This window comes from Penaeus chinensis, chromosome 34, assembly GCF_019202785.1.
Source record: "Penaeus chinensis breed Huanghai No. 1 chromosome 34, ASM1920278v2, whole genome shotgun sequence".
NCBI classification, from domain to species: Eukaryota; Metazoa; Arthropoda; class Malacostraca; order Decapoda; family Penaeidae; genus Penaeus; species Penaeus chinensis.
In genome coordinates this window covers 23,554,009-23,562,239 of record NC_061852.1, presented here as the reverse complement: position 1 = coordinate 23,562,239, position 8,231 = coordinate 23,554,009, and the positions used below count along the sequence as shown (strand labels likewise).

At 35.1% G+C, this 8,231-nt stretch overlaps 1 protein-coding gene across 1 annotated transcript in view; it reads right to left on the bottom strand.

The window, feature by feature from the left end:
* Positions 1 to 8,227: 8,227 nt before the first annotated feature.
* LOC125043948 overlaps positions 8,228 to 8,231 on the bottom strand; it is a 1,976-nt gene continuing 1,972 nt past the window's right edge. The window contains exon 3 of the mRNA XM_047640348.1: positions 8,228 to 8,231. This exon is cut by the window's right edge and continues 168 nt beyond it. The gene's annotated coding sequence lies outside the window, so the exon portion shown is untranslated.

The following is an 8,231-nucleotide window of genomic DNA, read 5'->3' as shown; positions in this document are numbered from 1 at the left end:
GAACCTGGATTGCCTTAGTCTTGCTACTGATGATATGTTCCAGCACTTAACATGGAAGTGCCGCCTACAGTATGACTTCGCCCCTTATGGATTTGATGCCCCTTTTTACACACTAACCCCCTTCCCTCCGCCCAACTCCTTTAAAACGTTCCGAATCCGCCAATGAAGGAACAGTTAGGTGAACAGAGCAGAGAATAGGTGAACACATGGATAGCTATATATAGAACAGATATAGTGTGTGTATAGATAGACAGGAAATCAGATTGATGGATAGGTATATAGAAAGATAGTGTGGGTGTGTGGGTGTAAGCCACTCACGCGACTACGCATGCTCTCTTGCACAGTATATACAAGAGTATGAAAACATTCATGCACTTGCGTGTGCGTGTCCACCAGTGTGTAAATGTGTGTTCCGAGCTATATACGTATCTGTGTGTTCATACATGTGCGCGCGTGTGTGGGTGTGTTATATTCACTTGAGGCCTTTTCAGCTTCCCCCTTGACCGCCTCTATGCAATCAATGACCGCCATTCATCACCCAGCTCTCTTCTGCGCGTGTATGTATGCTTCGTTGGTTTTGCTGGTTCCATTCCTTATCTATTTCGCTTTCGCTCTCTTCCTTTCAATGACAAGAACGCATTTCGATTTTTATCAGCGGCAGGGACCATTCATATTCTCCTCAATCAGTTTGGATAAATTTTATCCCCTATTCTCTCTTATCTTTTATTACATACGCAAACATATACACATACATGCATGGATAACATTATATATATATATATATATATATATATATATATATATGTATATATATATTATATATCATATATATAGTATATTATATATATTTATATATATATATATATATACATACGCGGACAAATTTTGTGTCCATACATATATACATCTATATAAGTCTATTGTAGGCGAATATATTATGATACTCAGATTCTCTTATAACTTTTAATGGTACTAAAACTTAAAAACTTACGTGTGTGTGTCTGTGTGTGTGTGCGTGTGTGTGTGTGTGTGTGTGTGTGTGTGTGTGTGTGTGTGTGTGTGTGTGTGTGTGTGTGTGTGTGACAAAAGCGGATTTGACGCCACAAGTAGCCAGGCGTCGACTGTACAAGCTAATGATTACCAGACTGAAAAAAAATCCCGAACCACCGAAGGTTTCGGAAGTTCGGAAACACAGATGCCGGATAAAGGGGTTCAGGTTGAATCGCAAAAGATTCATGATTACATATGTGTGAGGTCTCAAAAGTCCCATATTTGTCAGTGAGGTATTTGAAGACGCAGGAGCGAGGGTTGGGGTGCTGACTGAAACACGTACTGGCCTGGCAGTGCCACGTACTGGTGTTTATTTCCAAAATTATTTATACAAAATATATGATATAGAAAGTAAGTATTTCTCCTCTTATAGGTTCAAATTAAATGGAAGATATAATATTCCTCTCGAACACATTCACAAACACTCTAATCAACAAAAATATACATATTCCTTAAAGAAGAAATAATAAAGGAAAAGAGGGTGAACACTGAGTGTGAAAACAAAGTGTTCATCTGCAACAAAGGTTAAAGGTCAAGCCTCATCTTCTTGAAGAGTGGTCTCTAGCTAAACTTCTTGAGACATTTAACACTTGTTTTACTCAAAGCACGGTTAACAGACCTAACCAAGCACTTCCACCATGGAGAACAGGGAACAATGAAGTTCCACTGAGGAGATGGTGAACAATATTCTTGCTGAAGTTGACAAGCTGCACCCACGAATGTTTTAGCATTATCTGACAAAAAAAAATAAAAGAAGACCTCAATGTGTGAGTCAGTTCTAGGTACACAATTTCTTGGAAGTAAAACAATTTCTTGGGAGGCAAATCAGTACAAAAGAGAGGACCAATATAATCAAGACCCACCACAGTAAAGGGAGGAGCGATCTTAATCCTGGTAGAAATTCAGAAGACTGACTACAAGCCCTAGACTCATACCTCTTACACTTAACGTACTCTCTACAAACAGTTTCAACAGTTCGTCTGACTCCCACTATCCAGTAGCTGCCTCTTAAAGTAGATACAATGGTGGATACTCCAGCATGCTTCAGGAAAATAAGCTGAAATTGAACCAAGAGCTTAGCAACATGACATGAAACTATAACAGGATGTTTGCTTTCAAAATTTAGGTCTGCATTCTCTAAACGTCCTTTAGTTCTCAACAGGGTTTCATCATCTACAAAGGGATCTAGTCTACACAAAGGAGAACACTTTAAATGAAATTTGTATTGTCTCAAGTACGCAATTTCCTGAACAAAATTCTCTCTTTGTATACAGTAAAACAATTTGATCTTGGTCTTAGGTAACCTACCAGTAAACAAGGGACCTGACATTTTCAGAGAATGAGGTTAGGCATTATTTATAAATTTCACAACCTAAGCCACCACATGATGTGCTTTATTTAGGAGAGTTCGCAGATACACAAGATATGTTCTTTTCATTGGTAACTTTCTTCTACGGGTAACAGTTTCATTTTTATCACTTGGGGTTAAATGTTAAGACAACCAAGAAGGGCCATTTATCCATAAAGTAGAATTTACAAGTGGTCCGGCTAACTCCCCTCTAGAAACAAGATCATCAGGATTTTTTTCCTTGGACAACAGTGCCAGCGGTGACACTCTGAATTTCAATAAATCTGTTTAACACAAACATCTTCCATCTACAAGGATTGACCTTTACCTATGCAAATGCTACTTTTGAGACTGCCCAATAACAATAAACCAGTTTTATCAAGATAGAGGGCAGGCTTCACAAAATCTAAGAGCCTAGCACATAGTAATACACTAAGCAACTCTAATTTAGGTAAAGTGACCCTTTTTACTGGTATTACCCTTGACCTTGCTAATACTGATATGGCCAATATACAAGGGGAACTCTCAGTACACACAAGCTCCATACCCTTTTTCTGAAGCACCACCATCGGCATGAAGTTTTAATGGATTAATGGCTTAATAGATTCATATTCATTTTCATGAACAATATTGTTACCAAACTTTGCTATATACGTGTGTGTGTGTGTGTGTGTGTATGTGCGTGCGTGTGTGTGTGTGTGTGTGTGTGTGTGTGTGTGTGTGTGTGTGTGTGTGTATGTGCATGTGTGTGTGTGTGTGTGTGTGTGTGTGTGTGTGTGTGTTGAACATTGATATCAGTTATTACGTCTCGCAGTATATAACCATTACTTTCCATCTTTATTAACAGTATCATATTGCGAATTACTAGATGCACGGCTTCCGTTTCCTTTTCACTCCAGCATTATATTCCCCCATTTTCTCCCTAGTTTGGCAGTCGCCATGTCCGGAAACGGCAACGGCTTCGGCCAGCTTCCGGAAAGAGATTTAACGGAAAGAATTTTTTAAATGAAGATCTATGTACACCTATTAGATTTTGCGATGATTTACAATTTGAGTGTCATTTAGAAAGAGGGAACCCAGCTTGAGCCAAAATACTTTGAGGATCTTTTAACTTATCACAAACTTCATCACTGTCAACCCCTGACAGCCAACCGTATACATAAAGATTGTCCTTTGATTCTTCTGCGACTACAGTATTTGAAAAAAAAAAAACTTTAAGTGATAGTTAATAGTTGAATTTAGCAAAAAATGGCTATTTGTGTTACTATCAACTAAATTACTAGTAATGCATTATTATTTAATAGTGCACAATCTTTGGGAATCTAATGCCATTACATGTTTTACACCTTGTAAACTTACTAGTTTCAAGTCAAAGATGTTCATTTGTTTACCTGGAGAAGACTAACTGCCTCCAAAACCAGCACATGACACAGGTTCTGCGCTCACTAACTTAGGCTTAACTTTTTTCACAAGATTACTGGACACATATGATCTATCAGAGCCAGTATCAAACAACAAGTTGGCTTCACAACAAACACCTGAATCACCATGCAATATCAATAACCTTCTGATCACTCATATCCGTTTCCATTTGTTTACTTGTGTTTATTTCACCCTTTAATCTACACGGTAATATGCCCCTCACTTAGACACTTAATGCAAAAACGAACAACTTTGATATTTACATCACGTTCCTATAATGAGAGCTTCTGGATATCCCAGCACTCCACAGACTTCTGTTTTTTTGTGTTTTTTTGCTGCAGAAAGCATAATAAGATGATCCTACTTCGATGCATATGGCAATCTTCTTTTCTCCGAGTCCCTATCACATTCTTGAAAGTTTCTGATCTCTCAATTCTTTCTAAAGAAACTGGAGAGGCCAACCGGTGTCACGTTCACCGCCAGAGCCCTCTTTAGTCCACCCCATCCTTTGATTATGAGGAAGGCGTAACAGGATGATGGGGTCAGGAATACTTTACACTGCTTTCCTGACACTCTTAAGGCTTCCAAATTATGGATGTGTGTTAGCAATTCATCAAGTAAATTCCACAACGAGGACACATACTTTGGTCCCTTAATTGTTACAGGAATATTACTATACATATATGTGTAAATATAATTCGCTCAGGTCTTCCAAATCTTTCTTTCAACAAGGCACGAGCAGAAATCTTACTGCTCCTACCGGATTAAACAGAGTTTGACTTCTCACTTATCATTAAACTCCTCAGCCGCTGTACAGCTTGCTTCCTGTGTCTACAGACTTATTTAATATACTCGGAGGTACCGTCAAGCTCTTTCTCCGGGTTCACAGGATCAGTTTCCAATTCTACCATTGTTTGTAGATTATTTCTAATATTATTTACACAAAGAAATTTAATATAAAAAGTAAATATTTCTCTTATAGTTTAGAATTAAGTAAGAGATATATAATAATCCTTTACTACACGTTCAGAAAAATTACATTCTTGTTAATAAAAACATAGATATTCAATAATTACAAAAGATTAAATATTGAAAACGCAGTTTTCTGGGCATCAAGCGGTAACTAACATATTTAACGACATTAATTAGTACATATATTTTTGGTAAATAAACGTATCGGGAAAATATGTCAATTAAGTTTTATGTGGTGATTTATTTAGAATGTGTTCAGTATTTTTCTAATAATTTTCATTATCATTATAACATTCATATAATTTATTATCATTATTGTTATTATTATCATTCTTGTCATTTTTAGTATTGTTAAAATCGTAACTCTTACTATAATTGTTTTTTGTTTTGTTGTTGTTGTTCCTGTTCTTATCATAATCATAATCATCATCATCATCACCATTATCTTTTTCATTGCCATTATCGCTTTATCATTCATATTATCTTGATTCTGTACGTGAAATCCTATCTTTTAGTTTACATATACTGTACCTATCATTTGTATATTAATACATTTGGTGTATATTCATGAACTTAACGCTTTCTGCAGTTTTGTATGACAATTTATACATTTATGGTTATTGTAACTATTTTTCGTAAGTTTTGTGTCCAGATCTAGGTGAAAATAATCGGACAGGCGCATGCGCACAAGGAAACATAAGCTGGAATATCAATTACTTACCATTTTGTCGACACAACATATAATTTATCTACTAACAGTGATGTTCTTCGCAGTTATAGTTGCAGACACACACACAAATATATATAGATATTCGTGTGTGTGTGAACTGTAAAACTAAATACATTTGCTTGAAGAACATGCACCCATTTTCATACTTTAGACACGCAGAGTCGTTAACATAATGATCAAATTTCTTCGAAGACCCAAAAGCAAATTGGTATCTGTATGTTGCCTGACCCTTACGCCTACCTCCCGCATAGATAATTATCACACGGTAAGAGGCGTTGCATCATACGATTGACCGTGTCATCGGGTGCGTCCTCGCCTTCGGTCCGTCCCCGTCTGCCTGATCCAGGAGGCGGAGATTACCCGCCTGCTCCTCCAGGGGGCGGAGTCAACCTGGCCCCCTAACCAATCCGGAGCAGGACGAAGCATGGCGCTCCTTCCGAATAGGCGGTTCCCTGGCACCGCCGAGGTCAACTCAGCTCAAGACAAACCAAGATTCATCATTCGGGAATTCTAGATTGAATGGAAAACCATACCTCGCATCTTCGCCACTTATTGATCTATATATATATATATATATATATATATATATATATATTCTTTACGATCTTGCGTGATAGATATCCTTTCATTCTTGATATGTATTTAAGCCTTGCTTGTAATTTTATGTATTTGTAGGTTTGACGTTATACTATATTGTATTTGTTGTTTACAGTAGTTTCAACACCTAAGTAATTTTGTTTGGAAGTTAAAGGTAATTTCATACCTTTTACATGAATATATATACATACATATATATATTTAAACACACACATACACACACACAAACACACACACACACACACACACACACACATATAAATATATATATATGTGTATATATATATATATATATATTATACAAATATAAACACACACATACACACATGCACAACATACACACAAAGACACATTCATATAATAATGATAATAATCATTATTATTATTGTTACTATAACAAGAAGAATATGAAGAAGAATTGTAATGATAATAATAACAATAAGGATAACATGATGATAATGATGGTAATAATAATAGTAATAATTATGGTAATGATAATAATAAGGATGATAATAACAACAATGATAATAATACCAATAGCAATAATAACAATAATAGTAACAACACTAATAATATTAATGATAATAATAATAATAATATTAATAACACTAATAATAACGATTATAAAAATAACAATCATTATAATGCTAATAATGCTAATAATGATGGTGACAATGGCAATAATGATACTAATGAAAGTGACAGTAGTAACAGTAATAATAACTTCGATAACAATAGTATTAAAGCCAGCAATAGTGATAAGCCATCAGATAGTAGTAATAATAATAATAATGATAATAATAACAATGATAATGATAATGATGATGATGATGATAATAATAATGATAATAACAATCTGAATAATTTTATTAATTTATTAATTACGGCACCACAAATATCAACTGCAATGACATTTTCAGAATGCCTGTCTGTATCTGCAATAAGGAAGTGTGTTGTTCGTATGTTATCTAAATCAACTTGTGAGAAAAAAAAAACGAGTTGGAAACATGTTGATAATGATCTTGAGAAAGAGACTGTGAGATGGAGCTTACAAATATTTTATTCGAATTTTAAAAACTGAGGTTGAAGAATAAAAAGGTTGAATGAATGAAAAATAATGAAAACGATTGTAATCTTATCACTTTATCGTTGGTTGATCAAATGAGGAAAAATTAACTTGCAGAGGGATTTTTACAAAACCCACGAAGAAATGAGATGATTATATATTTCAAAGCATATACTTTGTTTTTCTGTGAATCCGAGTCCGTATAACGTCTAATCAAAGGATTTGTAAAGAGGGCGAATCATTGTACAAAATTAGGGTTAATTAGAATATTCACATTCTCTTAATCATTTTTGGTAAACGTATTCAATTTGACACTTCAACAGAAGACCTTCTAGATTCTACGAAAATATACTTCTAACTAGGGTTTATTTTTGTTCCCAATATTATTCTGTTGACACACACGCACACACACACACACATACACACACACACACACACACACACACACACACACACACACACACACACACACACACACACACACACACACACACACGCACACACACACACACACACACGCACACACACACACAATGTGTGTGTGTTTATATAGATATCTAAATATATACATATATATACATATATATATATAAATACATAGCTAATGCTAATGCTATTGTTAATGTTAATGTCGATGTTGCTGAGGATGATGATATTTTGAACGGGTGGGTGGAGGGTGGAAAGGGAGTCGACTACCCCCCCCCCCCCCCCCATGCCAGAATCATATTGTTGAAAAAAATGTACATAAGTTCATTCTACCGAGATAATAAACATATTTTATTAGCTGTGTGTTGAGCAATAAGCAACGAACTGTTATCGCTTATCTCTTTATTAGTCTTTATTACGCACGTTATCAGCTGAGTAAAAAAAATAATAATAATAAGTTTGCTGTTCTAAGAAAAGCGAAGGGATATAATTAAAACTCTTATTGAAAAATCGAATATTTTATTACAGAGAAATTTTTTTACAATAAAACCAAAACAATAATAACCAATCTTATCCAATTTCTTTCTCTCTCTTTTTTTTTTTTTTTTTTTTTTGTCAGG